At 44.0% G+C, this 25,954-nt stretch overlaps 1 protein-coding gene across 1 annotated transcript in view; it reads left to right on the top strand.

Annotated features, from left to right (window-relative positions):
- The first annotated feature begins 443 nt into the window (after nt 1–443).
- The window catches only part of plekhf2 (pleckstrin homology domain containing, family F (with FYVE domain) member 2), a 42,090-nt gene continuing 16,579 nt past the window's right edge, over nt 444–25,954 (top strand). The window contains exon 1 of the mRNA XM_038808989.1: nt 444–626. The gene's annotated coding sequence lies outside the window, so the exon portion shown is untranslated. The remainder of the gene's footprint in view (nt 627–25,954) is intronic.

Genomic DNA, 25,954 nt, shown 5'->3' with positions numbered 1-25,954 from the left:
TATTGTCACAACTTCCAATGTAACAGAAATAAACTAACAACTTATTAAAGGCACATATATAGTTTTTAAAATCACTGGCTACTCAAGCAGTAATGTTAATAAATTAACTGATAATCTATATTGATTCACCTTTGAAAAAAGCAACTCCTGGTTTTTCTTGATTTTTAAGCGCTAACTCTTACTTTTCTGAGACAACGGGGTTGTCATTATTGTTATCTTTTGTGGTTCTGTGTTATTTTGTTGTTCTGATTGCAGTCAGCCCAATGCTGAAAGTGTCATTCAAATGCAGGGTGCTGTGGCCTGTGGTTTCAAGCTTTGACTAGCAGTGGTCTGCAGGAGTGATGTAACCTCCTTCTCACGTGGTGCGCGGGGATTCCCTCGCTCGAGGCGTGCTTGACGTCGACGCGCGCCTGGATTGTGCGTGCGGACGTTGCGAGCGACGCCGGGGCGCTCGCGATCCTGAGGCCAATCCCATCGGCGCCATATTGCGATTCACTGGGGAAAGAGAGCGAGAGGCAGGACGGCGGGCAGGCAAAACTTTAGGAGAGGAGCTTGAGGAGGCCACCTCCATTCACCTCAGGCTGAAATAAACTGCATCCCGAGCTTAACGCCTGTCAAACTCAATGGTGAGCGAGAGGAAAGTCGTCGTCGGCGGTTTCTGGAAGTTGCAAGTCCCCCCCCCGCCCGGGGCTGTTTGTTGGTTGAAGTAAAAAGAGCGACAGTTGAAGCCTCGGGTCCCCGGGAAGTTAGTACAGGGCGGGCGGGGAGAGGACGGCCGGCCGGCCGGGCCGTAACGTCCAGGCCGCTACACTCACCGAGAGTTCAAGACGGTCACCTTGGAACTTTGTCTGTGTTTGTCGGTCCCAACGACTAAAAAACAATCCGGAGCAGCGCGGGCGCTCCAGCTGCCCGGGGCAGGGCGGCTGTCTGCCCCAGAGCCGGGGGGGGGGGGGGGGGGAGGAAGGAAGGTCCCGGGAGGTGGCCGTAGGGGTCCCGGGAAGGGAGGGTGGATCCTCTTCATCCCGGGGTGGGGTGGGGTGACTCCTACGTTTGACATGTCTGTCGCCTTGTGTTTGTAATTTCGATTATTGTTTTTTAAAAGGAGCACTTCAAAGCTGGCGTTCTTAAAATGACACTTTCTGGTCCTCGGGTTTCACTTCGCGTTGTTACCCTCTTGACACTCAAGTTATTCATCCTTTCAGATCGCAGGCGTTGACTTTTCGTTTTCCTTTTTGCGGAAAAAAAAGTCTTAGCAACAAGTTGTTTTCTCAAGTTGAGGTTTCTGGGCGTGTGCCTCTGGTCGGACTGGTAATGTGAGCTTTTGGCTGGGCTTGGATTTGTCGGTCGCACACTGGAGTTGCTTGGATTTAACACTTGTTTGTGTGTTGTGTGTAAAATTAACACGCAAATTGCGTGTTGTCAACAAGATCCATTGTTTAAATTCTTCGATCTGTCAGTTAAAAATATGCAGGACCAATAGTACAAATTAGTTTTCGCACTTCAGGCAGAATGCCACTCCTCCAAATTCCTATGCTGTTTAACTCCGTCCTCATCGAAACCCGCACTGTAGCCAACATTAGTTTAAGTTCGCAGGGCTGAAAGTAGCAAACACTTCATACAAAGAGTGGTGCAAATTTGAAATTATCTCCTTCAAAAGACTGTGGGCGCTGGGATAATTGAATCTGTGAAAACCGATCAATAGGTTCTTGTCGGATACAGGTCCCGAGAGTAACAAAGGAGTATTAAAAGGCGGGTAAATGGAGTCCAGGTAGGAATCAGCCATTGAGTGGCAGAACATATTTGAGGGTTTGAATTGCCTACTCCTGATCCCGTGTGCTCAGGGTTAACTTTTACATGGTCGTAAGAAGCCAGTTTATAATTATCCTGATAGGGGAAGGTGGTATTGTCACTGGACTAATAAACCAGAGACCCAGAGTAATGCTCTGGGGACTGAGGTTCAAATCCCGCCACTGAAATTTGAATTAAATAACATTCTGGAATTAAAAGTCTAATGCCATGAAACCAATTTTGATAGTCATAAAAACCCATCACTAATATCCTTTAGGTAAGGAAATCTGGCCTACATGTGGTTGACTCTTAACAGCAAGGGCAATTAGGGATGGGCAATAAATGCTGGTCCAACCTGCGATGCCCATGAACGAATAAAAAATTAATTGAATTAATGCATTTATCTTGCAGTACTCCTAATTACAGCAGTGTTTTTGGAATGCCTCATTGAAGAGATTGTGTAATTTTATTAAACTTTTCAAAGCCCATTACGAGTAAAGGTACACCTTTACTTTGTCTCAATGGTATTTTACTCAAAGTCGCATGAAACATTTTAAAACTAATTGCGTTGGAGCAATATCTGTGCACTTCAGTGTGAATAATCTTTTGTTTACTGAGCTGTTCGAGTTGCTGGCGCTATTAATCTTGATGGTTAGGGTGGCATGCAGCACAGTGGGTAGCACTGAGACTAATGGCACTGAGGGCTCTGGTTCGAATCCTGGCCCTGGGTCACTGTCCGTGTGGAGTTTGCACATTCTCCCCTTGTCTGCGAGGGTTTCACCCTCACAACCCAAAGATGTGCAGGGTAGGTGGATTGGCCATGCTAAATTGCCCCTTAATTGGAAAAAACATAATTGGTATACTAAATTATAAAAAAATAAACTTGATGGTTATTTGAAGCTTTACTGACATGATAGTGACTTTATTCAATAAACCTTGGGAAGCTTCTGGATAATGCTTTGTATAAGTTTACAATGTCAAGAGTTAGTCATTTGAGATTGAGGTCTGTACATGAAATGAAAATGAAATGAAAAGATGAAAATCACTTATTGTCACGAGTAGGCTTCAATGAAGTTACTGTGAAAAGCCCCTAGTCGCCACATTCCGGCGCCTGGCCGGGGAGGCTGGTACGGGAATCGAACCGTGCTGCTTGGTCTGCTTTAAAAGCCAGTGATTTAGCCTGGTGAGCTAAACCAGCCTGTTGCTAAACCATGCAACATTTGTAATTTAAGTTTACTTTCTTGAAAGTTTTTTGTTCTGGATTGTTGTGCGTAAGAAAAGAATGCTTTGCTTGTGGAGAATGGTTTGTGTCGTGATGAACAAGTAATTTTAATATTAGTTAAGCTGACATTGAGTGTTTTGTCTACCCCTAAAGTACTATATGGATCTTGCATAACATTTATTTGCATCATTAGAAACCAAACTTTGGGAGACGTTGAATCATTTTTCCTATGAGAATTCTGGATAACTGTCTAAAATTTTAGCATTAATAAATATGTAGAAATTACAGCACAGAAATGGGCCACTGGTGTTTATCCTTCAAATATGTCTATAATCTTAATTTCACCCTGTATGGCTCAGTATCTATCCCCTTATCGATCATTATTTTTTTCCTTATCCCTGCATGAATTGATTTGGTATATTTTCTATTTTAAAGCCCATGCCTTGAAGGCGGTTTACTTTGGAAAGTCACTGGAATGATCCAAGAGTCAAAGGACGTTAGGCCAAAGGGTTAATGAAGGAAAGTACATGGCAGTCACAAATGATGTCTATGCATGTGGTGAAAACCAGATTATGGGGTCTTGGACATGGCTTATCCCCAAGCTCAATTATGATGCTGTACAGAATAGTCGATGTGTAAAATGGGTTTGCAGCAAGTATGCATTGCTTCTATGTGAACATTAGGCTGCAATGCCAGAAAGAAGTTTAAAGTTATGAAAAAGCTTTGGATATTAAATGGTTACCTTGCTTCCCAATTTGCAGATGGAGGGAGATTTGTTGGTGATAGTGCCATTAAGTGGAGGAGAGTTTACTGGGCTCCCTTTTGTTGGCGATGGTTGTTACCTGGCACTATGGTGTAAATGCGATTGGCTACTTGCCAGCCAAAGCCTGGACGTTATACAAGTTTTGTTGTTGACTGGAGTGAGTTGCTTTATTATTAAAGAGGTTGTAAATTGAACTGAAGAGTGTAGAAACATCAGATAATGTGACATTGTTAAAGATTGAAGGTCATTGAGCCTGCTGGAGCTGGTTAGGCCAAATAATGTTTTCCTGGGGCTGATGACACGTCTCAGCCACAGTCATTTTTCTTGTTTGATGCATGTCTCTGGATGGTTTTCTTGTTGCATCTCCATTGATTTCAATTTTGTTTAAAGCTGCTTGGTGTATTTTTAATAAAGTGCTGCCTTAATATCAAGCATGCTTAATCTCACATTATCTTTAGTGTTTTAGCTCTTGTAGCCATGTCTCTATTAATGCACCAATGAGATCTGAAACTAAACGTTCAATTGGAATTTGTAGTGGAGAGATAATTGGTGAAGCTGTTGCTTGATGGCACTAACTTCCTCAGCCACTTTACTGATTGGAAGTAGGTGGTAGAGCAGTAACTGGCTGGGTTATAGTTCAAACTAGGACAGTCTTCTACATTATTGAGTAGATGCCAGTGTCAGTAGTAGTCCTGGACCAGCTAATTTCGCACAAATCTTCAAGACCACAGCTGAACATTGTCATGATGTCTAGCCTTTGTTGTGTCCATGGTGGTCAGCCACATTCTGCTTTGTGGGGTGAATCCAGTTGGCTGGATAATGGAATAAAAACAGCAAATGCTGGAAATACTCAGCAGATCAGGTGATATCTACATAGAACATAGAACAGTACAGCACAGAACAGGCCCTTCGGCCCTCCATGTTGTGCCGAGCAATGATCACCCTACTTAAACCCACGTAACCCATATACCCGTAACCCAACAATCCCCCCATTAACCTTAACTACGGGCAATTTAGCATGGCCAATCCACCTAACCCGCACATCTTTGGACTGTGGGAGGAAACCGGAGCACCCGGAGGAAACCCACGCACACACGGGGAGGACGTGCAGACTCCACACAGACAGTGACCCAGCCGGGAATCGAACCTGGGACCCTGGAGCTGTGAAGCATTGATGCTAACCACCATGCTACCGTGAGGCCCCATCTGTGGAAAGAGAAATCAAAGAATCAGATTGATGACCTACCTTTCATCAGAATTGGAAGATATTTGAATGTAATGGGCTTTAAGCAAATTACAAACAGGGGAGGTGAGAAAAGAACGAAAGGCAAGGTCTGTGATAATGGAGGAGCACAGTCGGCTATTGAGTCCACGCTCGCTCTCTACAACAATCCATTTCCCCGCTCTCCCTGTGGCCCTGAAAGTTTATTTCTCCGAGTGCTCATGCAATTTCCTTTTGAAATCATTGTTCAGCTCTGCTTCCACCATTCTTGGAGGCAGCAAGTTCAAGATCATTACCCCACAGTGCAAAATACGTTATTCTTCCCATACCTGTTGTCCAAAGCCTTAACTTTGTGTTCCCTGGTTCTTGTAGCATCAGCTAATAGGAACAGCTTGTCAATCTTGCACACCTCTATTCCAACCCCACCTTTCCCAACCTAACTTTGTAGCTAAAATTCCTCATACCAAGAACAATTCTGGAAAATCTCCTCTGCACCTCCTCAAAGATTCTAAAATCCTTCCTAAAACGTGGTGACTAGAGCTGGGGCAAAACTCTAGTTGCGACATAACCAAAGCTTTCTAAAGGTTCAGCATAACTTTCCTAGATCCTTTATGCTTTGCTGACTGCTCTTGTCAATATGTCCTGTCCACTTCAAAGGTCGATGCATATAATTTTAGCGTGTATTTTAGGGTTCCTCTGTCTTGGCATGCTCTTCAGCACAGTGCCAATAAGTATCTATGCGCCTCTTCCTATCCCCTCACCTCATACATCTGTTAAAGTCATCTGCCACTTTTCTGCCAGTTCTAGCCTATCTATGCCCTGTTGCAGTCACTTGGTACCATCCTCACAGTTTAGTATCATCAGCAAATGTTGATTTTTTAACTGTATTCTTGTATGCAAGTTATTTTTGCATAAAAGAAGCAGTGGTCCTCGCACTGAACTTTCGGGATCACCATTTTTCATCATATTTCAGTATGAAAAATAACTTTTCACTATGACTCTCACTGTGCAAATACAAGAAAGTTATGATAAATGTATAGAGAACACTGGTTTGGTCTCAATTGAAGTATTATGTCCAGTTCTAGGTGCCACACTTTAGTAAGGACATGGAGGTATTAAAGAGAGTGCAGAAAACATTCAGGAGAATGCTTACAGTTTGAGGATTCTCAGTTTTATTGATGAGATTCAGGAGAAGCTGGGGCTGTTCTCCGTAGAGAAGATTAAGACATTTAGAGGTGTTCAAATTCGTGAAGGCCTGGACAGTAGATAGGGACTGTCCATTGGTGGGAGGATCAAGAACGTCAGTGCACTGATTTCAGGTAAATGGCAAAATACCAAAGGAAAAACATTTTTTAATGCAGTGAGTTAGAATTTGGACTGCATTGCCTAGGACATACGGTGGACTCAGATTAAATTATGGATTTCAAAAGAGAATTGGACAATTATCTGGAAAAAATAAATTGCAGGTCTGCATGGAAGGGTGGAGGGACTGGGACTTCTTGAGTTACTTTTGCAGAGCACCAGCATGGACAGGGCAGGCAGCATTACCTCCTTTTGTGCTATAATTATTCTATGATCCTATCAGCAGAAGCCACAAATAGTGTTCTGCCACAACCTAAACAGATCTCTCTCCCTGGTCACTGTCAAGCCAGCAAACTAAGCTCTAGTTCATTATGGAGTGTGGGTGTGTAGCATCAGGCATACCTAAGAATGAGGAACATGTGTGAATCATACAAAAGTTAGCCATTTGACATATCTTGTCAACCATATAACATATGCCACAGTAACTTTTGCGCAACTATTGAGGAAAGCTTCATTTTTCTAGCCATTCGTCCCTTACCCCCATCCCCGCTGCAGAATTTGACAAGGATGTCATAGTCAATTTATAATGGACCTGATTAGTCATCCTTGCACTGGTAATAGGCTACTTTGAGTAAGAGATAGTATGTTTTATCTGTATTTTTGGGACATAACATAATTCCACCAATTCTGCTCCAACAGCATGGCTGCCACCACATTAGTCATCATTGCTTTTATATATATATATATATATTTCTTCGTGAAATCAGGATTGGGTTCATTAAAAATGGGAGAAGGCTGTTGGGTGGGCAGTCAGCACAGTGACTAGCACTGTTGCCTCACAGCGCCAGGGACCTGGGTTCGATTCCGACCCGGAGGGTGGTGACGGTCTGCAATGCACTACCTGAGAGGGTGGTAGAAGTGGGTTGCCTTACATCCTTTTAAAAAGTACCTGGATGAGCACTTGGCACGCCCTAACATTCAAGGCTATGGGCCAACCCAATGGGGTTGGGTGTCTTTCATGCGTCAACGCAGATTTGATGGGCCATAGGGCCTCTTCTGCACTATTATTCTGTCATTCTGTGACTGGAGTTTGCACGTCCCCCCAGTGTCTGCGTGTGTTTCCTCCGGGTGCTCCAGTTTCCTCCCACAGTCCAAAGATGTGCAAATTGGAATGCTCCCATTCATGCTGTTGGTGTTTTGGTCTAAACTCTACAGGTAGTAATGGACAACATGTCCACAGCTTGATTGCAACCTCATTGTTTTCTCCACCCTCCCTAGCCCCAATCTTCTAACCCCACTCCACAGTCTCTTTCTATCCATATGTCTCCCCCACCAAAATCTCCCATATTCTGAAATCTCGTCACACCCTCCTCCTTGTGTCCTAATCTCCCAAACTCAGAGGTGGGCCTAATTTTCTGTCCTCCCCACTGACCAATCTCTTGCGTAATCTGATAACGAAGGCCAACCTAATTTGCATCTCCGCTGCGTTTCTCCACAAAAAAATTTATCTTTTCGGTTATACTTGGACAGGGCACGGACGTTACAAAGTGATTGAGAGCTATTTGGACTAAGGAGTGTTTGAGAGACGTGGCAGGCACATTGTGGCTGAATGTAGCTGTTCTATAGGCCATGATATGGCATTTCTGGCCTCATAAAAGACTTTAATTTATATTGTAAGTAAGCCTAAATAGAGTTGAAATAGTCAAAGATAGGAATAATGTGCCTTGCTCTGGATTGGGTGATTACTCTTTTGCTGCAAGTTTTTTCATGTGTTGTGTGTTTGTGGGATTGAGTGAAACAATAGAACTGGATTAAGTTTGATGAGATTTATTAAACCAATGACGTATGTTAAGTCTTCTGACATTGAGTCATTGCAGAATAACCTTGCTCTGGTGTTAATACCTAAAATCCTTGGTCAAAATGTTATTATGTACACCAAAAAGGGGTGGCACGGGAGCACTGTTGCTTCACAGCTCCAGGGACCCGGGTTCGATTCCCGCCTTGGGTCACTGTCTGTGTGGAGTTTGCACGTTCTTCTCCGTGTCTGTGTGGTTTTCCTCTGGGTGCTCCGGTTTCTCCCACAAGTCCCGAAGACATGCTTGTTAGGCGAATTGGACATTCGGTGTACCGGACAGGCGCTGGAGTGTGGCAACTCGGGAATTTTCACAGTAGCTTTCTTGCAATGTCAATGTAAGCCTACTTGTTACACTAAAAGATTATTAAATTTGTTCATCCCTAATGTTGAAAATGGTTCTGTTTCTGATGTTTGAGATTATTGGTGCCTTTTCTTTTACTTTTTCTTCCCTTCTGTTTTCTCACAGTTCATTTCGGATCGTTGAATTATAAATTCATTAATTGCCACATGGCACCATGCAAATTAAATGTTTCAATGGCCTGCAAAAACCAGATTAGATTAGAAGTGCAACTTTAAATTTAACTTGACTATATTCCTGGTCTGAGTTTCAATGTTAGACATAATTATGCACTGTCATTATCAATTGAGTAGTATTTTAATCCAAGCTAATTCCATACAAACAGGTTGTGTGAAGTAGCTTTATATTTACATCTCATTTCTCAGATATTATTTTATACATGTGCAATGTTTAGTGGTTTGGTGTCGATCATGCACACGAAGAACGGTGGTTATGATACTGGACTAGTAATCTGCAGGCCTGGATGAATGATTCGTGCAGACATGAATAGGCATTTAACTTGCCCAAGAGATTAGTTTATTTATAAAACAATTAAACTGACACCAACCAAGAAAGTTCATGTTTTAGGATTGATCAGTTTACCAGTAAAAATAGAGCTGTAGCATATAAAAAAATCTTTCAGCCATGGCTTTATATATAGTTATCAAAGCCACAATATTTTGGTATATAAAGAAATCTCCTATATTACATCATTAGTTTTACTATCTGTCCGTCTATAAATCAGCTTATTCACGTTAAATAGCATGTCAGAAATCTCCTGCAGTCCTTAATGGATTGAAAATGCAATTATGCCCATCAGCAATAAAAAAAATGTTTTGTACAGGGAAAGACTTGCATTTGTATAGCATCTTTCATGAGCTCAGGATGCCATGAAAGCACTTTAGAACCAGCTATTCTTCTTGAATTTAGAGTACCCAATTCATTTTTTCCAATAAGGAGCAATTTAGTGTGGCCAATCCACCTGCCCCGCACATCTTTTGGGTAGTGGGGCAAAACCCACGCAAACAAGGGGAGAATGTGCAAATCCACACGGACAGTGACTCAGAGCCGGGATCGAACCTGGGACCTCGGCACCATGAGACAGCAGTGCGCCACTGTGAGGCAGCAGTGCGCCACCGTGCTGCCCTTGAACCAGCTATTTTAAGTGTAATTACTTGTGAAGGGAACTGTGACAATTTTTAAAATTAATTCATGGGATGTGCGTGTAACTGTCAAGGCCAGCATTTGTTGTTCAACTGCAAATGCCCTTGACTAGGAGTTAATGAACTAGTGCCTTGAAGCACTGCAAGCTATATGGTGGAGGTACACTCAGCTGTTAGAAAGGGAGTTCTAGAATTATGATCCAGCAATATTGAAGGAACCGCCCACCGTATGGTTAAGTGAGGATGATGTGTGGTTGGGGGGGGCTTGCATTTAATGGTGTCCCCAATCATCTGCTGCCCTTGCCTTTCTATGTGATGGCCGGTTTGGAGGTGCTGTCAAAGGAGCCCTGGTGAATCGCTGTAGTGCATCTTGTATATAGTACACACTGATTCCACTGCATTGGTGCTGGACAGAGTGAATATTTAGGTTGATGGATGGGTGCCGATGAAGCGGGCTGCCTAGTCCTGGCTAATGTCCAGCTTTCTGAGTGCTGTTGCAGCAATACTCATCCAGGCAAGAGGACCGTATTCAATCTCACTTCTGACTTGTGCCTTGTAGGTAGTGGACAGGCTTTGGAGAGCCAGGAGGTATGTTACTTACTTCAGAATTCCCAGCCTCTTACCTGCTCCTGTAGCCACATGCCAAAAAAGGTTCAGTTTTTGGTCAGTAGTAACCCCAGGTTGTTAATGAGTCATTCAGTAATGGTAATGTAATTGAATGTCACGGGAGATGGAGTTTGTTAGATTCTTTCTTTTTGGACATGGTCATTGTGCTGCGTGAAAGCCTTTTGTCACTTATCAGCCCAAATCTGAATGTTGTTCAGCTCTTGCTGCAAATGGTCACAGGCTGCTTTAGTATCTGAGGTGTTGCGAACGGCACTGAATGTTGTGCAATTATCAACAAACTTGCCCTCTTAACTTATAAAATGCATTCACCTGAGGAAGGAGCAGTGCTCCAAAAGCTAGTGTTTGAAACAAACCTGTTGGACTTTAACCTGGTGTTGTAAGACTTCTCACAGTGCTCACCCCAGTCCAATGCCAGCATTGCCACATCTTAACTTATAAGGCATTCATGGAGCCCCGAATATGGATGTGTGCAAGACACTATCCTGAGAAGGTAATGCACAGCAGTGAGAGAAATGAACGAAATGAAATGAAAATCGCTTATTGTCACGAGTAGGCTTCAATGAAGTTACTGTGAAAAGCCCCTAGTCGCCACATTCCGGCGCCTGTTCGAGGAGGCTGGTACGGGAATTGTACCGTGCTGCTGGCCTGCCTTGGTCTGATTTAAAAGCCAGTGATTTAACCCAGTGTGCTAAACCAGCCCCTAAATTATGCAGTCAAAAAAGATACTTTGGGTACTAATTTTAACTATTTAAACCATTTTTTAGAAACCCCATCAAATTTGAATTAAAATTCTTAAATCTGTTGTGCAGATAATGCATATTTTGAGACATTCTCATGACAAAAATATGTTCCAATATGAAAAGGGGAATATTACTTAAAACCATTCTGAAAATGTTAAAATCTTCAGTGGTTTGACTGTGTTTTAGACTGCTTGTTTATGGGATTGCAGGATAAAGGAACTAATTCTGTCACATTTGTATATTCATTTTGAAGTGAAAATTCTCACCAATTTCAAGAGTTTAGATTTATAATTTAACCGTCATTACTCCCCCATCTATAAGTAAGTTACAAGCCACTTTAATCCTCTCTAATATAGTGAAATGGTCACTTCAGCTAACATATTTGTATTATACTGTGTATTTATTTATTCGCACATGGATTCCTGTGGCGTTGTTCCTGTGGCGTTGTTTAAGTTAAGATGGATGATGTGCTGTTTTATAAAGGGGAGCACTGTCGTATTCTGCTAGAGGAGCCTTTCCCATGAAGCCACAAATTTAAGTTCTGCTTGCTAAGATTACTGAAAGAGTCTTAAACATTCTCACTTGAGGCAGTAATAGATTGTACATGATTTGCTTTATTTTTGTACTTTATTTAAATGTAACAGGCAATGCGGCATAGAAAATATGCAAATGCAGACACGGTGTACACATTCTTCTGAGTATAGTATGCATTGACTTGTATTTTGGTTAACAATTTGGCTAGTCATTGTTAAATTAATCTGTGCTACAAGTTTCTGTTAATGGATGATATGCAGGTTTATTCTACCTGAAGCACATTTCTTCTGGTTGATTGGGTGACATGCAAATTTATTCTTTGAGCAGGAAGTGGGACAAATGAACCAATCAGATTGTTCAGGGACCATCCAGATCATTTTGTTTGCCATTTGTTCTCTACCAAAATTTCTAATGTTCCAACTTATTTTGAACGTAAAACATATTTATCTACAAAATCATTTGTGTGTAGTTTTGTCAGTATTTAAAATTTGACGGTCTGAGCCTCACTTAAAACCTGGAGCTAAAATTTATAATTTATATCTGTTACTTTAGGGGAAACAAGATAATTGGCAGGCTGTCTCTTATTTATAATCAAAGCTTGAACACATTTTATTTCGGTGAAAGGCCCTATTTTGCCTTCATTGCAGTTAAGAAATGTTCAGTTTTATACAGTTTTCAATTGAATATGCAGTTGCAGTCAATGTTTAGTTTAGTTTTCTAATAACTGAATTACTCCAACTGAAAGCGAGCCTTTGCATTGTCTGCATGAGCTATTGCACCCTACTTCTGTGATAGTTCAGCACCCCGATTTCTATCTCTCCTTTCAACAGTATGTTACTGAATGTAATGCCACTTGATTTGATCACCAGTTTAAGTGATTTGAACACATTTTGTCGGCTTGCAATCATTTTAGACGTAAGCATTCGGAACAGGAGGTTGCAGTATTTCCCCTCTAGCTTGCTGTGCCGTTCATTACGTTCATGGTTTATCTGCTGCACCAACTTTTTCCCGCCCTATTTCCATATCGGGTGCACAATGGGTAGCACTGTTGCTTCACAGCTCCAGGGTCCCAGGTTCGATTCCCGGCTTGGGTCACTGTCTGCACGATCTCCCCGTGTCTGCGTGGGTTTCCTCCAGGTGCTCCGGTTTCCTCCCACAAGTCTAGAAAGGCTTAAGTGAATTGGACATTCTGAATTCTCCCTCCATGTACCCGAACAGGCGATGGAATGTGGCGACTAGATTTTCTCAGTAACGTCTTTGCAGTGTTAATGTCAGCCTACTTGTGACAAAGATTATTATTATATCACCCAAAAATCTGTCCACTTTGTTTTGAATTAACTCATTGATATGGTATCTATGGTCCACTGGGATAGAGAATTCTAAAGATTCACAGCCCTCTGAATGAAAAAATTTCTCCTCACCTGTGCTAATTGGTGGCCCCCCATATTCTGAGATTGTGACTTCTAGTTCTACACACTCCAGCTAAGAAAAACAGACTCTGAGCATCTACCCTGTCAAGCCTTCAGAATTTTACACCTCTTCGTTTTGCTAAACTCTGGAGAATATAGGTCCATTTTTACAGGTTTAGTAATAACATGACTTGGGTGGATTGGCCATGCTAAATTGCCCTTGGTGACCAAAAAGTTTAGGAGGGGTAATTGGGTTACGGGGATAGTGGAAGTGAGGGCATAAGTGGGTCGGTGCAGACTCGATGGGCCGAATTTGAGTTCTCCTCAGCTCTCATGGACAAGTACATACACATCTATGAGCTAAAGTGAACAATTTTTCCATGCAATCAGTGTGAGCCCTGGGGAAACATTAGTATCTCGATTTATGGTCTGCTTGTATTCAAGATTTCTATTGCACGATTCAGAGGCCAAGTAACATGTTATGGTACCTCGATACCTGTTGAAATTGTCAAGTTCAATTAATTCAATATTGGTTCACAATATTGAGCAGTAATTACAGCTAGTCATTGAAGGCAGCTCAAATGATGGCTTGAAACCTCTGCAAAAGTACGTTTTTCGTCTATTGGGAATGTAGAAATTTTGCAAATTGACATTTCTTGCACAACCTATTTTTAAGCTAAGTAATGTAAGACGAAGCGAGCATGAAAACAATAAGCAAGCACCAATTTCTTATTTTTCTCTGATTAATGGCCCAAATTATTGAATAAAGACTGCATATTTCTCGCACTGTTAGTTTGGATCGACTGATTAATATCTCCCATAGTATGTTCGCAGTGATACCAGAGCATGATGAAAGCTAGAAGATGGCATTGTCACGTGTTCTTGAGATAATTGTGTTCTGTTACAGATTGTAGATGAAAACCATATACAATCAGTTCGGAGATGGCATAGAACTTGTGTGTGAACTGAAACACACTGCATTTGAAACACACTGCGTTATATCCTTTTAGAGTCTCGTCAAATACTAGTGATCCATATCATTGGCCAAATTTAGTCTTTCCGTATGTTTGCCCAGAGCCTGAAGTTGTTCTTCAATTGAATTTGTACTTTCTACATAGACTGCTGCAACTTGGCACTGTTCGAACTAAAACTGGGAGTCAGTTGTGGGAAGAGTGATCAAGGGTATTTGTGTAACATTTTTGTGCTGCCGTTGTTATGTATATGTGGAGAATCACAAGCTTCAGCATAGAAGGATTTATGTTCGTGGTAGCACCTTAACTGGCACTATCTAATTCCTTTTCCGTTCTGATGAAGCGTGTAAGTGGAATATAGAAAGCTTCTAAAATATAGAATATAGAAAGCTTCTGAAAGCGTGAAAGTATATGAAGTCAAAGTCAAGCTTTTGGGATTTAGAAAAAATCTTGGGGATGGATGAGATTATTTAACAGGAAGAAAGCAATGGATATTTGTTAGATAAATTTTGCTGGGGTTGGGTGGGTGGTAAACTGACTGCACATTCCTTCTGTCGATCAGTACCATTTTGAATTTACCGTAATTACTTGGGTTCAGAAATTCATGTAAATGGGAAAATTAAATGGGCAGTGAAATCAGGAAGCCCAGCAAAAACCTTGATTAATTTAATAATTTATATATACATTTATAATGTTCATCTACATTATTCTTTGCCGATGCTGAGTGAAGTGTGTTTCCATTATTTTATGCTTTTATTCCCTGTATCTTTTGTATTTGGTTTGCAAATACCATGACCACATTTTGCCTCAGTATTTTGTGTTCTGACATGGTCATTGTGCACACATGTGGGCTCAGGTGATTGTGTGGGGCTTGCGGAGAATCTTTCTGAAACTTCCCCTTATTTTGTTAGTAATAAACTAGAAGGTACACTTTTGGTAATAAACCAGTAGAAACATTCTTTCATGGTTAATATCACACATTCTCATGATTTTGAAACCCTTGATTCGACTCTTAGTCTTTCTGTTCCAAAGAAAAAAGCCCAAACTTTTCAAAGTCTTTGTATTACTATAACTTATCACCAGTACCATTCTTTGTCTTGGCTGAACCTTTTTCATGGTTTTATATTATTCCTATATTGGGATGGCCGGGGCTTCATGCAAAGCTCCAAAAAGCCGACAACATCTCTTTCACGAATCATACATAGTATATGCACAGAAAATGTTTAACAGTAGCAAATGTCTCTTTTTAGTAGAAATTAATATCAATTTTGTGTTCTTTGGGAGAGCTGCAATAATTGCCCAAGAGTTAGATATCTAGTTAATTTCTTGCATGCTTACGCAGTAAAACACAATGCTCTGCCTGGGTGAATCTTCAATTTTGAGAAACTCGGGGCACATCAGTTTCTCGGCTTCCTCTGAGTAACATTGAACATACAGTGCAGAAAGAGGCCATTTGGCCCATCGAGTTAAGCCCTCATTTCCAACCTATCCCCATAACCCAATAACCCCATCTAAACTTTTTTGGACACTAAGGGCAATTTTAGCATGTCCAATCCACCTAACCTGCAGGTCTTTCGACTGTCGGAAGAAACCGCAGCACCCGGAGGCCCACGCAAACACAGGGAAAATGTGCAGACTCCGCACGGACAGTGACCCAGCGGGGAATCGAACCTGGGACCCTGGTGCTGTGAAGCCACAGTGTGAGCCACTTGTGCTACCGTGCTGCCCCCTATTTTTCAGCTCAGCGAGCAGCTCAACAGATCATTAAGTACACGAAAAGAAAGGAAATTAAAGAAAATACATCATAGGGCAACACAAGGTACACAATGTAACTACATGACACCGGCATCGATTCCCCGCTGGGTCACTGTCTGTGCGGAGTCTGCGCGTTTTCCCTGTGTTTGCGTGGGCCTCCGGGTGTTGCGGTTTCTTCCGACAGTCCAAAGACCTGCAGGTTAGGTGGATTGGACATGCTAAAATCGCCCTTGGTGTCCAAAAAAGTTTAGGTGAAGTATATAGGGGTGTAGTGTTAATGAGGTCAGTCCAAAAGAGGGTCGTTTGTGAGTCTGGTAACAGCGGGGAAGAAGCTGGTTTTGAGTCTGTTCGTGCGTGTTCTCAGACTTTTGTATCTCCTGTCTGATGGAAGAGTGAGTAAGCCGGGTGGGAAGGGTCTTTGATTATGCTGCCGGCTTTCCTCGGACAGCAGGAGGTGTAGATGGAGTTATTGGATGGGAGGCAGGTAAGGTGGCAAGATGGTTAGCATAAATGCTTCACAGCTCCAGGGTCCCAGGTTCGATTCCCGGCTGGGTCACTGTCTGTGCGGAGTCTGCACGTCCTCCCCGTGTGTTTCCTCCGGGTGCTCCGGTTTCCTCCCACAGTCCAAAGATGTGCAGGTTAGGTGGATTGGCCATGCTAAATTGCCCGTAGTGTCCTAAAAAGTAAGGTTAAGGGGGCGGTTGTTGGGTTACGGGTATAGGGTGGATACGTGGGTTTGAGTAGGGTGATCATTGCTCGGCACAACATCGAGGGCCGAAGGGCCTGTTCTGTGCTGTACTGTTCTATGTTCTATGGATACAGAATTGGCTCGGCGGCAGAGGGTAGCAGTAGAAGGGTATTTTTCTGAATGTTAGGTTGTGATTAGTGGTGTTCCACAGGGATCAGTGCTGGTTGTTTGTAGTATATATAAACGATTTGGTGGAAAATGTAACTGGTCTGATTAGTGTAGCTGGTCTGATTAGTTATACAAGTCTCTCCGTTCATAAAAACCTTCAAAAATATAATGAAATTAAAGACCCCACGAACCCCGAACATCTCTTCCACCTTCTGTCAGGAAAAAGATACCAAAGTTTGAGGTCACGTACCAACCAACTCAAGAACAGCTTCTTCCCTACTGCCGCTAATCTCCCAAACTAATCTAATTTGTCCTAACGTTAGCCGTGGGGGGCCACATATAATAACCGCACCCATGAGATAAACGTGGGCCCAAATCCGAATCTCAAACAAATGCTTCCAATCTACCCTATCAAGCTCCTTCTCTGCATCTATAGACACAATAACCTCCGGCACCCTGCCCTTAGAACGTGCCATAACAACATTCAATAGTCTTAATATTGCTCGACAGATACCTTCTCTTCGCAAAACCCGTCTGATCCTCTGACACCACCACCAGCACATTGCTCCAACAGCCTCACCAACACAGTAGCCAGCACCTTCACATTTATTTAATAGGGAGATGGACCTATATGACCCATTCTCCACCGAGTCTTTATCCTTCTTTGGGATTAACAAAATCAATGCCTATAATGCCTGGCAGCCCCCCTTGCGCAAAAGTGTCAAAACATATTTCCAGGAGATGTGGGGCCAAATCTTCCCCAAAATGTTTGTCAAAGTCGACCGTGATGCAATCTGGCCCCTGCGCCTTTCCTGACTGCATTGACCCAATTGCCTGCCTAATGAAATGAAATGAAAATCGCTTATTGTTACGAGTAGGCTTCAATGAAGTTACTGTGAAAAGCTCCTAGTCGCCACATTCCGGCGCCTGTTTGGAGAGGCTGTTACGGGAATCGAACCGTGCTGCTGGCCTGCCTTGGTCTGCTTTCAAAGCCAGCGATTTAGCCCAGTGTGCTAAACAGCCCCTTCTGTAAACAGCCTAACCTCCTGTAGCCCCAATTCCTACCCCTTCTCCGTATCAACGTCCGGGAACACCGGCACATCCAGAAACCATCCCATCTCTGCCTCCTGCTCCCTGCCCCCGAGGCATCCTATAAATCCTTTAGCATTTATTGCAAAAGGACTGGGGTATAACAGTAGATAAGTATTGTTGCAATTGTATACAGTGTTGGTGAGACCACATCTGGAGTATTGTGTCCAGTTTTGGTCTCCTTATTCGAGGAAGGCTGTGGTGGCATTGGAATCAGTTCAGAGGAGGTTCACCAGATTGATTCTGGGGATGAAGGGCTCGACGTTTGAGGAGAGACTAAACAGTTTGGGTTTATACTCTTTGGAGTTTAGAAGAATGAGAGGGGATCTTATCGAGGTATATAAAATACTAAAAGGGATTGATAAAAGTAAATGTAGACCAAATGTTCCCCCTGGCCTGAGAACAAGAGGTCACAGATATAGGTTGAGAGGGGGTAGATTTAAAAACTTGAGATGAGGAGGCACTACTTCTGGCAGAGAGTGGTGAATTTGTGGAACACACTGCACCATAGTGCAGTGGAGTACGAATCATTAAATGGCTTCAAGAGGGAGATTGATATATTTCAGATTTTTAAAAATCGGGTTAAAGGGTTATGGGCAACAGGTGGGGAGGTGGCTTTGTGGCCAGGAAGAGGTCAGCCATGATCTGATTGAATGGCTGAATTGCCACCTTCAGCTCCTAATTCCTATGTTCTTATGTGCCTTGTGCTGTCCAAAAATGTGCAGGTTCGGTGAGGTTATGGGAATAGGGTGGAGGAGTAGGCCAAGGTAGGGCGCTCTTTCAGAGGGTCAGTGCAGACTCAATGGACTGAATGGCCTCCTTCTGCACTGCATGCATTCTATGGATAATCTTGTTTTTGCTACAGTCCTTCTCAGTTTTAAATATATACATAGAACATATAGTACAGAAGGAGGCCATTCGGCCCATCGAGTCTGCACAGATCCACTTAAGCCCTCACTACTTCAACCCCATCCCCTTAACCCATTAACTCCTAACCTTTTTGGACACTAAGGGCAATTTAGCATGGCCAATCCACCTAACCTGCACATCTTTGGACTGTGGGAGGAAGCCGGAGCACCAGGAGGAAACCCACGCAGACACGGGGAGAACATGCAGACTCTGCACAGTGACCCAATAGGGAATCGAACCTGGGACCCTGGTGCTGTGAAACAACTGTGCCAGCCACTATGCTACCATGCTGCCCCAACCTCCGAATTTGATGCCATTCTCAAATTTTGGTACAATACCTCAAATGATGGTCCAAATAATTTGGTTAAACAGTGAATAACAGTGGTCCTAACACCAATCTCCGTGGAACACCACTTTTTACATACTGCCAGCCAGCCTGAATGACTACCTTTAACTCCACTCTCCATTGTAGTCAGTTCACAGTCAATTCTGCTCTCTTGTAGCCTTGCCACTTGGTCATGAATTTACTATGCAACTCTATGTAAATCACATACACTGCTCAGTCCCGTTTACCATTCTGTTACTTTAAAAAAAAAAAAAAAAATTTTTTTATTGAAACATTTTGAATTTATACAACAACGAACCATAATAAAATACCAAAAATAACAATAATATTAGCAATCATAAACATTCGCCCCACCTCCATGAACAACACAGCATTTTAACCACAACGCAAATTAACACAATATTAAGTTACATAATAGAAACTACAATAAGGAAACCCCCCCCCGGGTTGCTGCTGCTATTGACCAAGATACCTATCTTTGAGCCAGGAAGTCCAGAAAAGGCTGTCATCGTTTATAGAACCCTTGTATTGATCCTCTCAGGGCAAATTTGACCCTTTCCAATTTTATAAATCCCGCCATGTCACTGATCCAGGTCTCCACACTTGGGGGGCCTCGCATCCTTCCACTGTAGCAAGATCCTTCGTCGGGCTACTAGGGACGCAAAGGACAGGACACCAGCCTCTTTCGCCTCCTGCACTCCCGGCTCTACCGCAACTCCAAAAATCGCGAGTCCCCACCCTGGTTTGACCTTGGATCCAACCACCCTCGACACCGTCCCCGCCACCCCCTTCCAGAATTCTTCCAGTGCTGGACATGCCCAGAACATATGGGCGTGGTTCGCTGGACTCCCCGAACATCTGGTGCACCTGTCCTCGCCCCCAAAGAACCTACTCATCCTAGTCCCGGACATGTGGGCCCGGTGCAGCACCTTAAATTGGATGAGACTAAGCCTCGCACATGAGGAGGAAGAGTTGACTCTCTCCAAGGCATCCGCTCAAGTTCCGTCCTCTATCTGCTCCCCGAGTTTCTCCTCCCATTTAGCCTTCAGCTCCTCCACTGACGACGACTCCACCTCCTGCATTACCTTATAGATGTCAGACACCTTCCCCTCTTCGACCCACGCCCCCGAAAGCACTCTGTCCATCGTCCCCCGCGAGGGCAACACAGGGAATCCCTCTACCTGTCGCCTAGCAAACGCCTTTACCTGCAAGTATCTGAACATGTTCCCTTGGGGAAGCCCAAATTTATCTTCCAGTTCCCCCAGGCCCGCAAACCTCCCGCCAATAAACAGGTCCCTCAATTTACTGATGCCCACCCTTTGCCACCCCCTAAATCCCCCATCCCTGTTCCCTGGGATGAACGGATGATTGCCACCCAATGGAGCCTCCATCGAGCCCCCTGTTTCCCCCCTATGCTGTCTCCACTGTCCCCAGATTCTTAGGGTCGCCGCCACCACCGGGCTCGTGGTAAACCTCTTAGGGGAGAGCGGCAACGGCGCCGTTACCATTGCCCCCAGGCTCGTACCTCTACATGACACCATCTCCATTCTTTTTCACGCCGCCCCTCCCCCCTCCATCACCCATTTACGCACCATTGACACATTGGCCGCCCAATAGTACCCCAGAAGGTTGGGCAGCGCCAGCCCGCCTCTATTCCTCCCTCGCTCCAGGAACACCCTCTTCACTCTCGGAGTCCCATGTGCCCACACAAAGCTCAAAATACTGCTAGTCACTCCTAAAGAAGGCCCTGGGGATAAAGATGGGCAGGCACTGAAAGAGGAACAAGAACCTCGGAAGCACTGTCATTTTGACGGACTGCACCCTCCCTGCCAATGGCAGCATGTCCCACCTCTTGAACTCCTCCTCCATCTGATCTACAAGTCTGGTGAAATTATGTTTGTGAAGAGTCCCCCAGTCCCTGGCCACCTGCACCCCCAGGTACCTAAAGCTCTCCCCTGCCCGCCTAAGCGTGAGCCTACCAATTCCTTCCTCCTGGTCTCCAGGGTGCACCACAAACACCTCACCCTTGTCTAAATTTAGTTTATAACCTGAAAAGGTCCCAAACTCACCTAGCAGCTCCATCACCCCCGGCATCCCTCCCACTGGGTCCGCCACATACAGTAACAGGTCATCGGCATACAACGACACCCTATGTTCCTCCCCACCTCGCACCAAATCTCTCCACCTCTCTGAATCCCTCAACGTCATCGCCAGCGGCTCGATTGCCAGTGCAAACAACAAGGGGGACAGGGGGCAACCCTGCCTGGTCCCTAAGTAAAGCCGGAAGTACTCCGACCTCCTCCCATTCGTGGCCACGCACGCCATCGGGGCCTCATATAGCAGCCTTACCCATCTAATGAACCCTTCACCAAATCCAAACCTCCCCAACACCTCCCATAACTACCCCCACTCCACTCTATCGAAGGCCTTCTCCGCATCCAGCGCCACCACTATCTCTGCCTCCCCCTCAATCGCCGGCATCATGATGACATTCAACAATCTCCGCACATTCGTGTTCAGCTGCCATCCCTTCACAAAACCTGTCTGGTCCTCGTGTACAACCCCTGGCACACAGTCCTCTATCCTGGTGGCCAGGATTTTTGCCAGCACCTTGGCATCTACGTTGAGGAGAGATATGGGCCGGTATGAACCACACTGCTGGGGGTCCTTGTCCCTCTTTAAAATTAACGAGATCAGCGCCCACGACATAATTGTGGGCAAAGTCCCCCCTTCCCACGCTTCATTAAGTGTCCGCACCAGCAAGGGGCCCACTAGGTCCACAAACTTTTTATAAAATTCCACCGGGAACCCATCCGGCCCCCGTGCCTTCCCTGACTGCATCTGCCCGATCCCCTTAACTAGCTCCTCCAGCTCAATCGGCGCACCCAACCCCTCCACCTGCTCCTCCTGCACCTTCGGGAAAGAAAGCCCGTCGAGGAACCTCTCCATTCCCCTCCTCTCCCCCGTTGGCTCCGACCGGTACAGTTCCCTGTAAAAGTCCTTGAAGACCTCATTCACCTCTACCCCCTTCCGCACCACATTCCCACTCTTGTCTCTCACTCCAGCAATTTCCGTAGCCGCATCCTGCTTGTGGAGCTGATGAGCCAGCATCCTACTCGCCTTTTCACCATGTTCGTACATTGCCCCTTGTACCTTCCTCCACTGTGCCTCCGCCTTTCTAGTTGTCAGCAAATCAAATTTAGCCTGCAGGCTGCGCCTCTCCCCCTCCTCTGGTGCCTCTGCGTACCTCCTGTCTACCTCCAGCATCTTTCCCACCAGTCTATCCCTCTCGCTCCTCTCCCTGTGTGCCCGGATGGATATCAGCTCCCCACCCATTCTGTTACTTTAAAGAACACAATAAAGTTGGTCAAGCATGAGAGGAAAGTCCACTCTTCTCAGCGCTATACTTTGTAAACCTAAAGTTAGCTGATTCTAAACTATTATTTAACTGGACTAGACCGCAACATTTTCTAGGATACTGAACAGAAACACCAATCATGTTTTTTTTTAATTTGTAAAGCTGTGAGGAGTAACCACTTCACTCCAGCAGCAACCCCCATGCACAAATAGGAGGTATGGTATATGAAAACAAATTTTATTATTAACACAGTATTAAACTATCTTAGCATCACAGAAATTTAGCTTTCAATTACCAGTTAATAATGCTCAATAATAAAGGGAAACACTTTAACTTCTAGCTGATACTATCTCGATCTCCAATCAAGCAAAACCCATCACAGGTCAAAAAACACTTTTAAATGAAATTAGCAAAGGCAAGATTGCTTGTTGTTCTGTGGATAGAAAGTTCTTTGAAAGACTGCTTGAAGAGAGAGAAAGATTGTTTCAGTAAATCCCTGCCTGTCAGATTAATGCTGCATCTTGCAGCCTCCTGCAAAAGCTGTCGTTCAGTTCACAGCTTCCAGAAATTAACTAAAACTGATTCCTACAGACCTGGATCCCACCCCATTTCTTACATCATCTCATATTGCACTCAAATCCCATGACCTACTTGAATTTAAACACTGTCTCTAATTATCTACTCCCCAGAAACTATAACAAAATTCCATTAGGCCTTTCTTTGTAAACATGAGCATGGCTTGAAAGAATGATGAACTCACTTTTACAACATCTTAATTGCACCACTTGCAGCCACAAAACCCATCTGTCTTTTAAAATAGGATTTAAACAAAGTTACTGCAGCAGATATATGTGCACACTAAGCCAGGCTTTTTAAAAACATTGCAACAAATACACCCAATACAATGTACCGATTTTTTACATTCATCACAAACACCAAATCTTACTTGTGAACTGAAATGTATGCAACCTTCAGCTGGCCCAATACCTGGTGTTAGGCCCAAATTAACTAAGAAATGCAAAGACTGATATATGTATCCAATAAGAGACAAATATATCTTTCATCCAGAATTTGAGTTGAGAATAATGGTGTAAATCACACAGCAACTCCCAGAATCTCTGAACAATTTAATTTGGAGGCTGCTGTCTGTGTTGCCCTGCATCCTACAAGCTATGCTCCTTGATAGATTCGGCATTGTTACCCATATGAGGGCATGAAATTACTGCACATAACCTCAAGTTAACTTCTAGACATGCCAAAAAGTTGGAACAGCTGGCATTCCAAGTGTAAGAGAGTTTTTAATGGTGTGATGCACCAGAGGATTACAAATGTAGAATTTCATTCCTTGAAATTTAATTGGCGCTGGCGATCCTTCTGTATTGTAGTGCCCTAATGATTCTGGTTCTAAGATCATTTTATATTTTTCTCTTATTAAGTCTTATTGCAGTTTGAGCAATTTTCACTACAACAAAAAGCATCATTGCTGACTGAGTGGCCAAGTACTGAAGGACATATCAGCTAGACTGAGCTTGCAGTAAGGCGGTGTGGGAACCAACGAGAGAAAATATCTACAACTGTTTTTTATCATCAAACTACTTGTCGTAGATGCATCTGTCATGACCGTATTGGTCGGAGTGACCATTATACAGTCCTTGTGAGGACCAGGTCCAGTCTTCAGTATCATGAGTCACTATTATCTCTCTAGATGGATATATTTGGAGCAGATCTAGCAACTCAATACTTGGCATCCAAGAGGTACTGTGGACCATCAGCGGCAGGATTGCATTCAATCATAATCTGTAACCTCTCTGGCCAGGCATATTCCTCACTCTGCCATCATCACCAAGCCAAGGGATCAACCCTGGTTCAATGAAGAGTTCAGGGGGCAAGCCACACAAGGCATACCTAAAAATGAGGTGTCAGCTGGTGAAGAATCAACAACACGGGACTATTATCATGCCAAACAATAATAATCCTTATTATTGTCACAAGTAAGCTTACATTAACACTGCAATGAAGTTACTGTTAGCCGCCATACTCCGGCGCCAGTTCGGGTAAATGGAGGGAGAATTCAGAATGTCCAAATTACCTAACAGCATGTCTTTCAGGACTTGTGGGAGGAAACCTGAGCACAGGGAGAACATGCAGATTCCGCACAGACAGTGACCCCAGCCGAGAATCGAATCTGGGATCCTAGCACTGTGAAGCAACAGTGCTAACCACTGTGCTACTTTGTTGCCCATGGAAATAGCATATGAGACAGAGCTTGGCGATCTCACAACTAATGGATCAGATTAAAGCTTTGCAGTCTGCTGCATCCAGTCATAAATGGTGTTGCTCAATTAAACAGCTAACAGGAGGCGACTCCATAAATATTCCTATCCTCAGTTATGGGGAAATCCAGCATAGCAGTGCAAAAGACCAGGTTGAAGCATTTGCAGCCAGTTTCAGCCAGAAGTATCAAGTGGGCAATCCATATTTGCCTCCTCCTGAGGTCCCCAGCATCAGTGATGCTGATCTTCAGCAATTAAAATCACTGTTATCTAGAAATAGCTGAAGGCACTGGATGTTGGCTGGATCTATGCTGGTTGATGAAGTTAAGCTAGGATGCAGTAGCTTGCTTTGCAGGAGAGAGTTTATAGATTCAGTTCACAGTCAACACCACTCAACACACCAGTGTTCCAGCTACCCACATATTCTTCTGAGTAAAACAAATACCCACCACCTGGTTAACAATATAATTAGTAAGACATTAACTGTGTGACTACAAGAGCAGGCCAGAGGCTTAGCATTTGCAGCAAGTAAATTTACCTCCTGTCTCCTCGAAGTATGTTTACGATCGACAGGTGCAAATCAGGAGTGTGATGGGGGTATTGTTCGCTTGCCTGTATGAGTGCAGCTCCAACAACATTCAAAAAGCTTAACACCATCCAGGACAAAGCCCACTTGAATGGCACCTCAGCCACCTTCAACATTGATTCACCCGTCACCGATGCACAGTGGCAGCAATGTTTACTATATACACGATGCACTGCACATTCTAAAGATATCTGGCTTTTGGATGACTGATGTTTGGACAGTTGGATTTGAGACACTACTGTATTAACTAAATATTATTAGTTAAATTTTGTGACAATGAATGAGTGCCAGGGACTTCCGGTGGCTATGAGGGAGTAGGTCGCACATTTGGTGGCTCCCACTTGTGCTGGACTTTTTGGACTCATTCCCCCCCCCCCCCCCCCCCCCGACTTTTGGTGAGGGGCCGGTGGCGGATGAGACCGAGGAGCAATCCCACCCAGTATATGGAGACACAATACAGAAGTGGATGTAAGGGAAGGGAGAACCGAATCGAGCAGACACGTGCAGATTCTGCAGCAGAGGAAAGCATGGCGGATCTGCAGAGTACTGGCTCGGTGGTCCAGTGGACACCGGACCAGCTGGTGGAGTTTAGTCGGGAGGGCTTTGCCAAGCAAACAAAGGAATGCCTGGACCCAATCAAGGAGTCGATCCCTCGGGTGGAGCAGAGACTGGAAGCCCAAGATCGGGCAGTCCAGAAGGTGGAGGAAACAGTGGCTGAGCATGAGGAACACCTAACTGTGCTGGGGCTGATGAAAGAGCAACAGAAAAGGCTGCAAGACTAGGTGGAGGACCTAGTGAATAGGTCCCTCAGGCAGAACTTGAGGATCGTTGACCTTCCTGAGCAATGTG

Source organism: Scyliorhinus canicula, chromosome 10 (genome assembly GCF_902713615.1).
Source record: "Scyliorhinus canicula chromosome 10, sScyCan1.1, whole genome shotgun sequence".
Lineage (NCBI taxonomy): Eukaryota > Metazoa > Chordata > Chondrichthyes > Carcharhiniformes > Scyliorhinidae > Scyliorhinus > Scyliorhinus canicula.
This window is presented reverse-complemented; position numbering and strand designations above follow the sequence as displayed.